Below are 18,388 nucleotides of genomic sequence, written 5' to 3'. Positions count from 1 at the left end.
TACTCCAGGAGGCCCATAGTAGCAAATATACTATCCACCCTGGGGGTACGAAGATGTTCCGAGATTACAGAGAAAGTACTGGTGGAAGGGTATGAAGCATGATGTGGCTACGTTTGTCTCGAAGTGTTTGATCTGCCAGCAAGTTAAGATCGAACATCAGTGACCTGGTGGAAAGATGCAACGGATCGAGATTCCAGAATGGAAATGGGAAGGCATTACGATGGATTTCATCGTTGGATTGCCTCGATCCAAGAGACAACACGATTCGATATGGGTGATTGTGGACAGACTCACCAAGTTTGCTCACTTCCTGCCAATCAACACTCGATACTCAACTGAACGATTGGCAGAGATCTATATTCGGGAAATCGTTAGACTCCATGGAGTGCCGATTTCGATTATATCTGATCGTGACCTGAAGTTCACCTCTCACTTTTGAGAGCAACTTCAGAGAGCCCTGGGGACGAAACTCAAGTTCAGTACAGCATTCCATCCCCAAACAGATGGGCAATCAGAACAAACCATACAGACTCTTGAAGATATGCTAAGAGCCTGTATGCTGGAATGGAAAGGTGATTGGGATTCCCACCTAGCGTTGGCTGAATTTGCTTATAATAATAGCCACCACGCTAGCATTGGGATGGCACCGTATGAAGCCTTGTACGGACGACCCTGTCGATCACCAATCCATTGGGGTGAAGTGGGTGAGCGAACCTTGGACTCGCCATTGTGTTGCAGCATTATACTGAGCAAGTCCACATGATCAGAAAGAAGCTACTGACTGCTTAGAGTCGACAGAATAGCTACGCCGATCAGCGGCGTAGGGAACTCACTTTTGCGGTTGGAGATAAGATTTTTATCAAGGTCTCTCCAACCAAGAGTGTGTTTCGTTTTGGAAAGAAGGGGAAGCTTAGCCCCAGATTCGTTGGTCCCTTTGAAGTTTTGAGCCGAATCGGAGAGACTGCCTACTGAGTAGCATTGCCACCACAATATGCGCAAATACATGATGTATTTCACGTATCAATGCTTCGAAAATACGTTCATGATCCTTCTCACGTCATTCAACATGAAGATATTGACATTCGAGAAGATATGACGGTAGAAGAAAGGCCAGTAGAGATCATGGACCGACGAGAGCAAGTGCTAAGGACAAAGGTCATTCCACTTGTTAAAGTGAGGTGGCAGCATCATGGAATCAATGATTGCACTTGGGAGCCTGAATCGGATATGCGGGAAAAATATCCTGAACTCTTCACCTTGTACTCTTAGCTGAATTTCGCGGACGAAATTCCTTTAAGGGGGTAATGATGTAAGACCCGCAATTTTTCAAAAAATATCTGAATAAAATTCATGAGGCATTTACCGGTAAAAATAGCATTTTTTCTCAAAATGCGAAACAAATCAATTCCTACGAGCCAGTTATACTTAGGATATTCGTCGAATCGCGAATATATGCTCAAACACTCTGGAAGCCATAACTTCCTACCTGAATGAAATCAAAGGATTCCTGCGAGCCAACTTTCTTAGTTACGTCAATACGAAGGGAATGGCATACTCAGAATTTTTCGGAAAAAAATCGCCGGAAACCCGAAATTCTTGCGGGACCCACGGAAATATTGGTGGGACCCATAGAAATATTGCTCAGAAAATATCTGGTGGGACCCACAAAAATATCCCATGGAATATCCAAGTGGGCCCCACACCAAGGAACCTCTTGGAATTAAAAAGAAGCCAAGGGGGTAGAAGGGGCATGGAAAAACCCAAGAGGAGGTGGGCTTGGGCTATAAATAGCCCTCCCCACTCTCTCTCTTCTCATAAAATCGACCCCCCTTCTCTCTCTTGCCTTCTCTCTCTCTCCTAAACCTCCCCTACCTAGCCTAGCCCACCTGAGCCCACCTGACCTGGTCTGAGCCTGCCTGACTTAGCCTGAGCCTGCCTGACCTGGTCCTAACCCACCTGACCTGGGTCTGAACCCACTTGACCTGCTCCAAACCCAGTTGACTTGACTTGAACCTAGTTGGGTTTAAAGTCAAAGTCAAAGTCCTTTTTGGTCCAGATTCCGGTTTGGGTTTCTGAAGCCAGACTTAGCCTACTTGAGCTGAGTTCGAACCTGCTGAACTCAGTTGACTTGGATCGAACCCTGTTTGGTTCAAACCACTTAGGTTGAGTAGCTTGACCTGCTCTACCTCTTTCTCAACTAAGTCAGCTTCATCTGACTTAGTCTGACCTCTCGAAGGAAGGCTCGAAGCCAAAGAAGCAACCCGGAGCCGTTTCTTCCACGATTTGAAGTAAGTTCGCTTCGTTGATCCATCTCTCTCAAGTATTTGATTGTTTGTATATAGAATATACTTTCTGAAGTAGTACCTTGCTTTAGTTCTTGATTGAGCCCTTTTTGGACACTTCGGTGTTCACCTGCTCGTCTCGGAACTATCGTCGGATATATCTATGTTCAAATACGCAGTATATGCGTTTTTAAAATGGTATCTCGCCCTAGTTCTTGGTTGAGCCCTTCAGAACACTTCGGTGTTCACCCGCTCGCCTCGTAACTATCGTTGGATACGGATCTAGGTGTATATCTGCTGATTCCGCCGACGCGTCTTATATCGCACAGGCTATGTAATTTACCTTTGCCGTCGCGTCGTATGATGCCAAGGCTCCCTGTTTTCTGCACTTCCGATTACTGCACTTCCGATTATGCATTTATTTACGCCGTCGCGTCGAACGATGCCAAGGCTCCTGCTTTCTGCAATGTATTTACTTACGCCGTCGCGTCGAACGATGCCAAGGCTTCTGTTTTGTTATATATGTAGAATATTTCATTCAGTTACACACCCTGAACAATAGTATATGCATTTCTTTACGCCGCCGCTGTATAAAGCACAGGCTTCTGCTTATACTACATATATAGCGCATAAATGAGCGTTCAAATGGAGATCAAACTCCAAATCGCCAATGCGATTCCCTGACCGCTCCTCGTTCAAGATTCTGCTTGATGAATGAAGCTCCTATTGGAAAGGCTTCACTTTTTCGCAAAATGCTCTTTACGTAAAAACTAAGTCAATTACGTATGGCCTGGCTATGGCCCAGGGTTCCTGCAACCTTGATGGATGCAAAGTACGCACAACCGTGCGCATCCATTTCCCCGAATTAAGCGTGGTGATTTCCTACCAAAGAGGGGAGATGCCGCTGAAATGGATAAAAGAAACACACGCTTTCTCCGTAAAAGATAGGAAGTGCTGCTGAAATTCCTGAAGAAGCTAAGAATAGCTCAGAAAGAACGTAGCAGGATACTCTGACATATAGCAGAGTGCTACCCGGTTCATGTATTGCCTTCTACAAACGTAGAAGGGTTCGTCGCACCGCTGCCGATAGAGCAGGGGAGGTGCTGACGAAATGGTCGACAAAAGAGCTGTCGGAACCAATGGAACGGCATAATGATGTCCGTTGATGGAACGATGCCAGATCGGCTCGTATCCTTGTGCCTACAAGGGCACCTTGCTCGTAAGGGCCGCTGAGCCGGAGTAGAGGTTGCGCCTTGGCTAGGTTTGTACTCGTCGCGTAAAAATACGCCGAGTAGCCGATCTATTTAGATCGAGTCATATGCATGCTCATTGAGAACGGTTACACAACCAGACTCGTAAGGGCCGAAGAGCCAGAGTGTGTTGTTTCCACCCAAAGAGGTGTGATGCTCGTGGTGGCCGAAGTGCCAAGAGCGGTGTTCTGCATGCATATTAATAAGACTTAAGGTCGCACATACCCCGCGGTTGAAAATCGTGTTAGGGGTACCCCCTCAATAATGACTGTGTTGGGGCAGACTGAATGGGGTCGGGTACATACTCCCGTAGTGCTAAAAGCACGGGCTGCCTAAATGGCATGCAGATTCTGTCCAAGTAATTGTAAGACTGGCAGACCCCTTCAGGAATTATGCTCACTGTAGAATGACAGTGATGGTACAGCCTTGAGTGACATGTATTTTACTTTGGACCTGATAGAGTCCACGATGGCCTCAGTCACTCATGGGTTTTGGGGTCGTGGTTATCCTTAAGATCTAAGGATTGAACCCAACTACTGCAAGTAGAGGATGTATCCGAATATGGGCCTAGTAGGGTTCTCCCAGTTGAAACACACTGCCCTACTATGGATAGGGTCAACAGGCCACTGGGGTATCTAAAATACATAGAATAATCAACCCCCAGAACGTCGCGTTGATGCCCGGACAATAGCTCTACCTGCGTAGCAAAGGCGGTAGCGGTTAATTATCAAACAATGCATTAGTTCTAGGTACAGCGATGCTTTGAATGTATGAGTGGATGACGTGTTGAGTCAGTCCTGCATAACCTTTGTGAAGGTGTCATGTTCGGTATACTATTGAACCGACTGGGCGAAGACCCGTGTTGTATCCGCACGACTAAGCGAAGCTCGTGGAGTTGTCCTTAGATGCGTGAGATACGGATGTGCCAAGTATGAAGACTTGAGCTAGACATCACTTGAGACCCGAAAGAGGTCATGGCTAAGTCGTGGAGACTTAAGCGGTTATTCAAATCACAACCCTGAAAAGGCTTGCTCTAAGTCATGAAGACTTGAGCGGATGTTCAACTCATAGCCCTGCGGAGGCTCTTGCGATATACGCTAAGTCTTGGAGGCTTGAGCGTCGTTATTGCGTATTGCGACCCTGAGTGGTCATTATCGTACTTGAGTTGAATGGATGTATGACTGCATGCTTACCAGACCATCAGTGGTTCTGACCCCGTTTCATGGGGATTTCAGGTGTTGTACCTGCGTGGCGATATGCGGAGCAAGGCGGCATCGAGTTCCAGGGTTTCTCTAGACAGAGTTGTACTGCTTCCTTTTATTGAACCTTCACTGCTTTTCTAAGCAGTAGTGTTGTAATAAACATGTGCTTTCGATAAAATGGAACACTTTGGTGGTCAATGAGTTGCTTGGCCACATACCTGCAACGTGCTCGGAGTTTTCTAAAACTGACGACTCATTATCGTCTGATTCCGCTGCTAAAAGCTTTTCTAAATTCCGCTACAAAGAAAAAAAAAAGAAATTCATGAAAATTTTAACTTAGCTTTGTTTTGGAAATCCGGGGCGTTACAGGGTCAGTCAATTTCTTAAATTTGACATTTTGCCCACCAATTTTCAATTTAAATCTTTGGATCAGTCAATTCTCAATCTTGACCCCGGGTCACTCAAATGCCAATTACAAATTCCAATTTTCAATTCCAATTACCAAATTCTAAATTTCGACCTTCGAGTCACTCAATTCTCAATTTCGACCTTCGGGTCACTCAATTCTCAATTTCGGCCTCGAGGTCATCAAATTTTGACCGTCCGATCACTCAATTTCCAATTTTGACCTCCAGGTCATTCAATCTCCAATTTCGATCTTCGAGTCAACCAATTTCAATTTCGACCGTCAGGTCATTCAATTATCCAATTTCGACCTCTGGGTCATCCAATTTCCAAACAATCAATTTTCCAATTTCCAATTTTGACCTTTTGGTCAATCAATTTCAATATCCAATTTCAATCATTTTCTCTTGCGAGAGACCCTTTTTAGGGAGAGTTCAAGGGAGCTCATTCTTTTCGCATGCTATCCAAGTCGTTCACTTAGCCCCTTTTTAGGGAGAGTTTGAAGGGACTCGCGTCTTCGTGAACCGTTTGCAAAACAATTTCCAATTTCACACAAGGAACCCTTTCATAGGGAGAAGCTCGACGGAGACTCGCTTTTCTTGTGGCCACCCCAATTTTTTCATATTAGGCCATTTTTGTCATGAAAGACCCTCTTTTCAGGGAGAGTGTGATGGACTCGATCATTTCATGACTCAATTTTCAGACCTCACTATTATCGGCCCCTTTCCATAAGAGAAGCCTAATATTAGGGAGCTTTGACGAAAGCTTAATTTCTCTTTGAAAGTTTGTTTTGCAAACACCTCCTCTTCAAGGAAGAGAGGAGTATTTCTCATTTCCCATTCAGGTAAGGGCTAAGCCTAAGTCTCTCTTTTTGGGGAAAAAAAGAGGAGAATTTTTGTCACGAATGAGTTGAGCCAGACTTCAAATGCTCTCTTTCACCTAGGACTTCAAGAAAATTTTGTTGATTTGTCAATCAAAATTATTTGTTGATTTCAGAATTTTATTGCATAAATCTTTACTTCAGTTTACCTTCAGCACTACTTCCAAAAGAGTGAAGCTTTTGCGAAAAGAGATTCAAAACTCAAATTCTTTCTATGGGCCAACCAAAAGGATGAAGGATAAATCCTCGATATGGCCAGCAAAAGAAAATTCAATGTTATTGCAAAGCCATAAATGATTGATATTGATCGCAGTCAATGACATATTTTAAAGACCATTCTTGTAAAGACGAGGCAGTGAAAATATCCTAAGCGCTAGAAAAGAGAGCATTCACCCAATCCCTGTCTCCCCCAAATCACCCAAGCTGCAATTAAATATTCGCAAAAGGGATCTTTCACTTGTCGTCAAGATGAAGGCGAATTAAGCGAGTAGACCCCCGGGGCCAAAGAAGATTTGAAACATCTCCAAGATGACGGAGTTTGTAATGGATCCTTTCAGGGAAAGTCCAAAGCACCGTCAAGATGAAGGCAGATGCAATGAACCTCCCATCAATCCCTAAAAGATATTTAATTTCAGCTATCATCCAAAGATCTCTAACCCATGATCCAATATCGTCAAAGAAGGATCGAAACATCTCCAAGTTGAAGGAGTTTGTGACGTACCCTTCCCAAAAAAAGAGAGAGAAGAAAAAGAAAGAGAGAAAACGTCAGAACATCTCCAAAATGAAGGAGAATGTAGCCAAAAATCCAAGAGAGCCAAAAGAATGCAGAAAGATTATCATGAGAAAAGCTCCCAGGATATCAAACTGCCAAATCTATCAAGAATCTTCTTTAAATCTGTGAAATTCTATTATCAATATTCTTTCATCAATTGCTTTCATAATATCAAATTCTCTTTAAGAATGCAGAAAGATTATCATGAGAAAAGCTCTCAGTATATCAAACTGCCAAATCTATCAAGAATCTTCTTTAAATCTGTGAAATTCTATTATCAATATTTTTTCATCAATTGCTTTCATAATATCAAATTCTCTTTCCTGTTCATATCAAGGAAATTGATAGCTTCCTTGAAGAAGGTCAATCGCAAGCAATTTGGGTTCAAAATCTCGATTCTACGAAGTGAACCTTGTTTGGAGGTAATGTTTCAGGTAGAAAAGAAAGAATATTTTGCAATGATGCGTATCATTTTCAAATACTTTGAATCAACAACAGAATTCTCAATATTTTGACAATATTTTCTAGCTATCTTGACGTGAAGTGAGAGCTTGATGTCCATTTTTGATACATCCTGACACCAATTTTATATCCCTCTTAAGGACTTGATTCCTTCCCTTCTTTGAGAGCGTGAGCTCTCAGATTCGCACACTTCCCTGTGTCCCCACTGTCCCACCATAGACAGTCCCATTTCGGTTCGAGGTCGAACCACCAATCATTTTCTCGCAAAAGGCAATTTCAAAAGCTATTTAGTCTCAGCAATGAGATGCCCAAAATCAACCCCTTTTCAAGCTTTAGGGACCTTATTTTCCTTCCTTTTGCAAAACCCCTGTCGGATTTATTGTGCAAAATCCAAAGGTTCCATCATACCATCCATTCTCCACCCGATCAGGATAAGGGTATAAACCTGAGCCTCCTTTGAAGAGGTATTTCATTTTCCACCCGATCAGGATAAGGGTATAAACCTGAGCCTCATTCAAAGAGGTATTTTATTTCCCACCCGATCAGGATAAGGGTATAAACCTGAGACTCATTCAAAGAGGTATTTTATTTCCCACCCGATCAGGATAAGGGTATAAACCTGAGCCTCATTCAAATAGGTATTTCATTTCCCACCCGATCAGGATAAGGGTATAAACCTGAGCCTCATTCGAAGAGGTATTTCATTTCACACCCGATCAGGATAAGGGTATAAACATGAGCCTCATTCAAAGAGGTATTTCATTTCCCGCCCGATCAGGATAAGGGTACAAACCTGAATCTCATTTCAATGAGATATTCCATTCCCCAATCAGGTCAAGGGTTAGAACCTGAGCTTCGTGTCATACGAAGCATTTTCTGTCCCATCCAGGTAAGGGCAAAAACCTGCACTTCACTCTCACAGAACAAATCTTTTCTCTTTATTCTCCATTTCATATCTACCATCTTCCTTGGGCTAATTTCTTCATACCCGGTCGGATCCTTCTAACTGGGGCATTTTTTTTATATAGCACAAATTTGGTGTGTTTTCTTTGCCACTAAGCTCGGCAACAAGCCAGCTTAGTAGCAAAGAGGGGCATCTGTAAACACCCCAAATTTTCACTCACCTTCTTGACATCGCCCTCAATTGGCACATTTCAGTTCTCCGGAATCAATAAAGGGCAAAATGGTCATTTTCTGAGATTGAACCTTGCAGAAAGTCCTCAATTTCATTCTTGAGCCTCAAAATTTCTATATTTAGGTTCAGAGACATCTTCAAACTGCAAATCTTCAAAATTCTATTCTGGACAAAAAGCTAGAATTTCCAAAGTCCTGGCCTAGAGGGGCATTTTAGGAAACATGTCTTTGCATAACATCGCATAAGCATTTCATATCATTTCACTGCACAGCATGTCATTTCGAGGTCCAGAAACTCTCGATTTCAAAATTATCAATCCAGATTCGAGTTTTAACTCTTTTCAAAATTGATTTTAAAACCCTGGGTTTTTCAAAATTGCCAATCTTTCCCAAAAGTTTTTCTCAGAAAAACAATCTGGATATTTGGATATTGGCTTTAAAGATTTTATCTCAAAACTTTTGCAAAAAGATTTTAAATCTCTTTACAAAATTTCTGTATTTTCTTTACCCATATTTTTGCCCTGAAAAACCATTTTTTTCCAAATTCTTGAAAACAAACAAAGTTTTATCTCATATTATAAAAATTCCAAAAAAAAAAGAAGTTATTTCTTTTGCTTTTTATTTTCAAATAAATGGAGCGGGACCCATCTGGAGATTGCACCAATTTGCAAATTCTTCTTTTTAATTTCTTAATGTTATTTGTTTATTCATTTTTTTTTAGTTAGTAGGCCCACACACATGTGGCACCCCAATTGAAAATAAAAGATTTTCTAAAACAAAATAAAACTTTATTTTCCAAAAGGATTTTAAAAGTGGGTTGAGGTGGCATTTCCATAAAAGCCTCTCATTTATTTCAATACTCATTTTTTATTTTATTCCTTTTTATTGATTTGTTTAAATAAAAAAAAAATTTTAGAAGGATGTAGCCTTAAATGGCACAGCTGAACTTCCAAAAAAATAAAATAAGTTTCATTTTACCTAAAACTTAGGTAAATGAAAGGAATTTTTTTTGAAAAATACAAGAGGCGCCCTCTTGAAAACGGCTACATTGAATATTTCAGTTTCAAAAAAAAATCAAAGAGATGTAACGGAAGTTTTGAAAGGATTGCAATCTTTTTGAAATGAAGCTGAAAATCTCTTTAAAAGAGGGGGGCCATTGATCGACAAAGGGGGGGGGGGGGGTTGATTTTCTTGTCTTTTTGGGTTTTCGCAGGAAGCTTCTTCCCAGCAGCAGAGGAAGCAGCAGGTTTTCATCCATTTCCTTCAGTCCATCCCCAGCCGCAGCCCAGCCAGCGTCTCCCCATCTGCCTGCAGCTCAATAGCAGGAGATCCAGCCAGCATTTGGACCTCTCCTTCAACTACATCCCCAGCGTCTTCCTCCTCTTCAGCTCAGCCAACGTCTTCATCTTCTTCAGCCCACCTGCAAAAGGAAACGCCATCCAGCGTGAAGACCATCCAGCAAGTCGCCCACTTCTACATCTTCTTCAACCCATCAACTCCTTCACGTTACCTTCAGCCAATTGCTGCCCATTTTCTTTCAGCCAAGCAGAAAAGAATTGGCCCCTTTATTGTTGATTAAGCAGAGCTTTCAAGGCACAACCAAGGAGGGTGTGGTCCTCCTTTCCCCTTTCGTGGCCTGACCCACCATTGAAGGAAGCTCCTTATTAACCTCTGTTGAGCTAAGGTAAGGATCACTCCTCTTCCAGTTTCCCTAGATCATCGATTCTCTGTCCATGGATGCACTATATACAATATCAGTCTGCATATTAGCAGCACCGATTTGCATTTTGCAACACAAATGTGACCCTCTGCAGGGTACATCTTTCTCAATGCTATTTAGAAAAGTTTGATGATTTGCATTTTGTGTTTTCATTCCCTTCTACATTAACTGCAAGTAAATTACTTTATTTTGTTCTTTACCATCATAAGCATCATCTATACTTGTACTTAGTGGTTTTCACTTGATAAGGCATAACATATCTTCTCATTTGATATATTTCCTGTATACTAACATACAATTTACCCCTGCATCTTAGCTGTTGGTGTTTCATGTTAGAAATCTACTGTTTGTATGTTGTCACTCCGTTAACAGAGATTCTGGAACTGTTGTAAGATCACCCTGATTTATTGCAAAGTGCTTGAAGATGTTATGTGCGATATATTGTCATAATCTTTTTGTAGAAGTAGAGTTGCTAATCCATTTCACTGTGTCGTGTATAATTGATTAGCAGAATCAAGTTGTTATAATCGATTTGTTAATAAATTTGTTGTATAGTTTTAAATGTGTTGAAATCAGTGAGATCTATTTGTCATCTAATATTCGATCTATAGAATCGATTTTGGAATCAATGCTAATTCATAAGATCAGTTGGTTGTAAACGTTGGATTCAATCCATTTGAAATTTCACTGAACTCTGTTCAGCTGTGATGAGTAAATTTGAGAACTCCAGCTATTGATTAAGTTCAACTAACTGAAGCTAATCGCTCATCCAATTAAGATGCCAGCTTGCGTATCCCAGCCAGTGATCTATGACTACCTATCTATCTTTTAAGTTTTCTTTTTGATATAGCATTTGTTTCTTCATATGTTCTGTACTTAGCACTGTATACATTGCATTTTATTACATAACATATGTCATGCATCTTCCTCTGATGTGATTTAGTTTACTTTCACTCAACTTTTCACTTTAGGTATTTTGCATTTGAGGCCAAATTCCTTTCAATATTGAAAAACCCTTTTAGTTCTTATCTCACCCATGCCTATACATTAATATTTTGATCCTTGCACTGATCCCCAGCCACTATCTCATGCACTTCACAATGCACATGTAAACACCCCAAATTTTTCAAAATATTGTAAATATCCCCTTTTTGCCCTTTTCCCCCATCTTTTGGATTATTGAGTCAGTTTCAAATCTAAATTCCATTTGTATTTCTCAAATTTTGTTCATTTTACATATCTGGCTCAATTTCGGATCCGGATCTACATCAAAATCCAAATATGAGCTTCATTATCCAATTTTAAATCAAATTCTCAAAATTATCAAAAATAACTTTTTGAAAAGCTCAGACACTTCGTCTGGTAACCGTTTGGATCCATCATGTTATAGTCCTCAAATCGAGGTTTAAAACTCAAATGTTTTCTCAAAACTTGGATCCAAAACCCATTCTTCTGAAAAAATTTCCCCAAAATGGTCTGAAATTCTCAGAAAAATACTCTTGTATATATTTCTCAGAAAAATACAAAAAATTAGTGTTTTATCTTTGTTTTCGTGTAAAAAACTCAGATTCTACTACAAAAATACAAAAAAATGAAAAAATCATTCAAAAAAAAAAAACCAAAGAAATTAGGAAAAACTACGTGTTTTTTTTGAAGATTTTGCCGAAAAACTCACCCTCAACCACCTTTTTAGAAAAAACCTGAAAAGGAGGCCCCTTTTGGAAAAACTGACTTTCAACGTTTAAGGGTCGAGTTAGGGTTTTGAGAACCCTAACTCACCTTCCTCCCTCGGCGGCCGTTCTCTCTCCCTCTCCATGATGCTCTCCCTCTCCATGGCCGAACCCTTTATCCGCCCTTCATCTGCAGCGGCTTCGGTCACCGATCATCTCCATCGCCCATCTTCGTCGCCTCGCTCAAAACCCTTCGATCGCCAACGGCTTGGCACACTTCTCCTCTCCAAACCGTCCATCTCTAACGGAGGCCCTTCTGGAGCTTTCTCCTTCGGCTTTAAAAGGGAAGCCATTCCACACATCCAGAGGGGGGGGGTCGGATTATCGGGGAATCAAGGCGTGTCTTCCATCCCACTGAATCGATTTTTCTTGATCTACGCTCATACATCCAACTCTCTGCTAACGATCCTCGACATCCCTTAAGAGATATCCACTCTCTATATCAAACATCAAGACTACCCCCATCGATCCCTCTCCCAGAGGAATCATCTGCAAGCATCTAACATCATCCCCATCGAAGGCCGATCCCTCCCTCCTAAAAACCTCGCAGCCTCTCGGAGTTCCATTTGGCAATAGTAACTTCCAGCAAGGGTGCTTCTCTCCCAGAATCTGCAAAATCAGAAGATCCATTCACATCCGTGGGAAAAGGGTCTTCAGGATAGAACCAAGATCTCGTTGCTTCCTTTTGCAATTCTTGACAAACAAGGTGATCTCCTTCTATCCTTTTTCCACCCTTCGCTTGTTTGTTCTTTCTGGTCGTTTGCTCCATGGATGCACTGTGGGTAAAGTCTGAGTTGTCTTTAACAACTTCGACGTATCCTGTGCAATATTAAGAGGAATTTCCTAATTCCAACACTTTTTTTTTTCTTTTCTTTCTCTCTTCTTCTCTTTTTTTTTCCACTTTTGTTTCTTTCTATAAATGCCTTCTACATTGTAGTGATATCATCTTGATGCTCTCTTTGATCAATATTTCCAGTTTAGCATTTCTAGATTAATATTTTTTCTTTTAATACAGCATGACCGGATGGTCCCTGTTAATCCCATCCATCCATCTAACTTAACTTTCAATTGCATTTGTATGATAGCTCTTAATTCTGGTTTTCTGTGGCTACTGCGAGATATCGGATTATGATTCTTTTAGCTTAGTTGTTGCAGTCCCTACTTTTACTTTACCAGATTATTCCAGTGCTTGCCATGAATCTCCATGATTTGTCTGCAACTCTATCGGATTAATCTGAATCGTTGGTATGTATTTCCAAATATGCCTGTATTTCTCATATCCTTTTCCAGCTGAGTATACCATCTCCTGCCCTGTCACCTGAAGTCAGGGAGATGTTGTTTGGCTCTCTATTGCAAGTCGACCATCCACCCATTGTTGCTTTCGGTTGCCCGAGGGCAGTCTTCATATCATGGATATAGCGTCATGCGATTTGTCTGTAGTGTAAATGCAACATTCGTGTGACCAAAAGGGTGCCCCGATATGCAGAAAAAAAAAAAAAAGAGAAAGAAATCATAGTGCCAAGTAGAGAAATACATTTGTATAGTTTTTTTTTTAGTGTCTACAGGAACATCCCTTAAGATCCCTTCTCGCCTATATAAGGGATGTCGTCGACATCCCTTTGTCATCCTGCAGCTCGCGTGAGGATTTGTTTTGTCTCGCCATCTCTTTAACGATTGGGGATGATCGTAGGTCTACAAAAAAAAATGATTAGATTATCGAACACCCATGATCTGGTCGTCATTTAGAGAAAGTTCAACAACCTCATGTGTAATGTTAATTCTGTGTTTAGACTTCAAAAAAAAAAAAAATCGATGGTTCATTGTGTGAATCATTCGTCATATGTGTACATACATCTGGATTGAAATGTAAAGTTGATTGCCCAGTAGGGATCTACTGTTATATGAGATCCCGTGACTCCTTCCCAGTTTTTTTTTTTTTTGGAATAATTTGTTGATGGCTTGATGGTATTAATCTATCTTGTTGCCCATTGAGTACTTTCAAGATGCAGGTACATGCTAGACGCTCCCATATCTCTATCTCCAGGCCTATCAGTAAAAGTCCCTATTAATGGACCCCAGTAAGTCATGATGCTGATATCACTGCAAACGTAAGAGGGTTGGAATCTATCATAATAGTTTTTTGTTGATGGTTAAAACCACTCTAAATGATTGGTATAAGGTAAAAAAAAAAATGTGTATATCATAGTGAAATCTGGTGCCTTCCTGATGGTGCAGCCATGTCAGTTGTTAAGCCTATCATAAAAAAAAAAATCGACCCAGCGAAGGAAAAGGAAATTCTGTGGCATTTTATCTTGTGTAAGTGTACCCTGCGTTTCATACCATCTGCTAACTTTTGTTTATATCCATCTCAGAAAGCATCTCCAGCGTGTCACAAGGAAAATACTGAAGCATTTGAACTTATTTCAGCATCTGAGGTTGAGGTTATTAACCTACAGACAATATCAGACCATCACAGGTGTGATACTCCCCTCTTTGTATTCATTCTCGTTACCGATTGTTTAATCCAGCATGAATTTTATCTTTGTACAATTCATCCTAACTCTCTTAGGAGATTTTGGTATTAATATAAATTCATGTTGATGTCTATAAAATTTGCTTGGGCCATTCTTAAATCAAGAATGTCTGATGAGTTCACTAAATTTCCGGGACAGACCTACAGTGCCCTATGATTTCAAAAAAAAAAAAAACCTCTCTTTTGTTCATAAAAGGGGTTTTCATCAATTTATCATTCGTAAATAAGTCTGCCTAGGATTCCAAACCATTTTGTGAAATTGGTGGATGAAGTTAATTGAATAGAGAGAATCAGTTCGCTATGGTTTATTCATCATTTTTTTTTAGCATGCTGTAGATACCATTACACTTGAGATCCACTATCATACTTCACTTTCAAATTACATTCACCTGTAGTATTTCACGGGGTTTCATCATTTTATCAGTATCACCACCCCCCCCCCCCCCTGTTCTTCCTTTTTTTCTTTTTGAGGCATGTGTTGGTGCCTCAAATGGCAACTGCGGATGTGATCCCCAGATCGGCCATTCCTTTTTTTTTCTGTTTTGCCACTGACTGCATACTCATGGCTTCAGTGATTCCTTCTTCAGTCTGATTATCCCATTTAGAATGGGTTGGACATTTGTGTGCATATTGTGTAAATCTCATGTTTACACATATATGTTTCATTATAAATAAATAGTGATAGGATGGGTGATCATATACAACACTTATGTATGTCCAGCTTCCTACCTCTGCAACAAATCACGAATTCCGCTACAGGATGGTGCGTCTTTCACAGTGGTTCACATTGAACCACTGTGGCTATTGTTATAGTGATTCGCAGAGAATCACTGTGGTTTTCCTTTGCTATAATGATCCATCAAGGGCCACAATCGTCACTCTTCTTTCACAGTGGTTCACAACGAACCACTGTGATCCTTCATTTCTGTAGCAGTCTATCAGGAAGTACCACAGTGGTCCTCCTTCAAAGTCTATTCGTGAAGAACCGTGGTGGTTTTTCATTATGAATTATTCTTTTTTTCATGATGATTCACCTAGAATCATCCTGGCCACTGCCTCATTAGTTACTTCCTCGCCCTTCAGCATTCCTTTCTTTTTTTTTCATAACCCTTTATGTTGTCACCCATCCCCTCCACATTGGTAACATATCCAACTCTCACCCACCTATTTGTTGTATGCTACAGCCCGACATGTTCATGCACTAACCATGCGGGCCACAACATTTGCCCTGCTTTCCCTCATTCAACATCCCCTATTTGCTGCAAACCCGGCGGCTTCCACCACATGGCATTATGCTGCTGGTTCACGGCAAGTCCACACTTGCCTCCATACCCGACCCCTGTCAAACTATCTTCATGCAGCTGTATCTTCATTCTGATATCTACTTAGGTGCATAGTAACAACCTACTGCTGCTTCACAATCACCACTCAATCATACAGCAGCATCTTGCTGAGTGATTTTCTTGAGGTTTATCAGAGTCATATCACTGCACTAAGTCTGTACACTGCCCCTGTATAGCCATCCTCATTTTAACCATGTATATCACCTACATTTCCATGCTTAGCTTAGACATAATGCTTAGATCATATATATATATATATATATATATATATATATATATATATATATATATATATATACATATATATATGTTCTTTAGCTAGCATAAGTACTATTCCCAGCTAAATATATATGTCTTCTTTAGATATAAAAACCCTTTCTACTTCATATAGGCATTATAAGATGTATTATACACATTCACTCTAGGTATCCATATTCTTATTTAGCATAACCATATGCATGCTAGTTCTAAGATGATGCTCCCTTTTGCATGCTTGCCTTCCTATTGCCTCGTACTAACTCACATTTTGCAGGAAATACATGAAAAGTGTTATTTTTCTTCTTAGATTAGGATTTTAATTTCCAGTCTACAATGTAATAGCTAGATATTAATGAAGATTTTAAATTTCAAACATTAGATTAGAATGTATGAGCATGTACATACCTTAGAAATTACTTATTTCATCTCATCTTCCCCTTTATTTTCTAAAACTCACAATGGTGAAGCACGAATAGCACGTGCACCATTTCTTAACAGGTAAATTAATCCTAAGTTGATGATCCACATCAATGGCCATAGTCAGGGTATGGACAAAACTTAGGATTTTTATCTTTTACGAAATAACACTGGATCCGTTTTCAAAATTCATCATATTTTCCTTAAATATTTTCTCCTTTTATTAGAATTTAACTTAAAATTGACTCAAAATATATACCAATGGCCATAGTCAGGGTATATTGAGAGTTAATTTCATTTTAAATTCTATAAAAGCACCAAATGTGTTTCATTCTTCACCTGAATCTAAATATAGATTATTATATAATACATTCAATGACCATAGTCAAGGATGTATTATATCTTCAATCTTATTTTAATTCATCTAAAGAATGAAATAGCTCTTCAAAAATTAATCTCAAATTCTTCAAATTCATTTCATCAATTAGGATAGAACTGCATCATGTTTTAAAAAAAAAATCCTTTTTCAAAACTCCAAGTGATGTAAATATCTTCTTCAATCAATCTTCAATCCTATTCAATTCTATTTCATTTTCCATCTCAGAGTCCAATCTAACTTTGAGATTTTAAATTCATTTCATATTCAAAATTTCCAATTCAAATTCATTTTCAAAGTTCAATTTTACTTTGAAATTTCAAATTCATTTTCAAAAGCTCCAATCAAACTCAAAGTTCAATTTAACTTTAAGATTCTCGATTCATTTCAAGCTTCAAATCCAAGGTCTAAATTGACTTTGGGATTCATCTGTATATTCAAAATTCAATTTCTAAAATTCCTTTTCCCAAATTCAAATCAGACTTAGAAATTCTTGATTCCTCTTCTGAATTTAACTCCAAATCCATTTTTCCAACACTCATATTGGATCTCAGACTTCAGATCCAATTTACTTATAGGATCCAGAACCAATTTTCGCTTTGGATCTTAACTTCAGATCCAATTTTCCATTCTAGGATCCAGAATCGAATTCTACATTGGATCTCAGACTTCAGATCCAAATCCATCTTAGGATCCGGAACCCAATTCTACTTCGGATCTTAGATTTCAGATCCAGTTCCAGGATCCAGAATTCAATCACATATTGGATCTTAGACTTCTGATCCAAATCCATCTTAGGATCCAGAGTCCAACTCTACATGGGATCTCAGACTTCAGATCCAGTTCCTCTTTAGGGTCCAGAATCCAATTCTACATTGGATCTCAGACTTCAAGATCTGAATCCATTCCAAGATCCAGAATCCAATTTTCATTCCCAAGTCCAACTTCTTTTCAAAACCGATTCATCTCCAGATTTCAAATCCAAAACATTCCTTAAATTCATCTCTATTTTTTACATCATTTGGATCCCTCAGATCTATTCTAAATTTCAAAACTTCAAAAATCTAAATTCAAATTCATCTCAAGCATTTCCTTTCCTTTCTTAAATTCAAGTTCAAAATCCATTTCTGACTATTGAAACTTCATTTCCTTTCATTTTTCAAAGCTTCAAGTCATTTCCCCTCATTTATTCTTCCAAAATTCTGATTTACTTAGAACTTCTCTAATCTATCTCAAGTTCTAAGCGAGATTCAAACATTTCTTCACTCCCTTACCAAGTTCATCTCAGAATACTTGGAAATTTCTAAAATCAATGTTTCTAAAGAGCATACATTATGGCATTGCACAAGCATGATTCTTTGTGCATTTAGATCTTTTAGAATAAATTCTTAGATTATATTTATGCAAAACAAAGGGCATAGATTCGATCCTTGGTTCGATTACCCCTGGTAAAGGCGCCAGGAACGGTCGAACCTCGTACCGACGAGCGAATCCTGTCTCTCCATTTTTCCCGCAAATTTTCAAAACGGAGGCGAGTTAAATTTCTAAAATGTTTTCAAATAAAGGTCAAGTGAGACTGCGCAAAATAGTCCCTCTTCTCTCTCTCTTTCTTTCTTTTCTCTTC

The sequence above is a fragment of the Nuphar pumila genome, chromosome 4, assembly GCF_984573655.1.
Source record: "Nuphar pumila chromosome 4, dmNupPumi1.hap1.1, whole genome shotgun sequence".
Taxonomy (NCBI): Eukaryota; Viridiplantae; Streptophyta; class Magnoliopsida; order Nymphaeales; family Nymphaeaceae; genus Nuphar; species Nuphar pumila.
Note: the sequence above shows the minus strand (reverse complement) of the source record.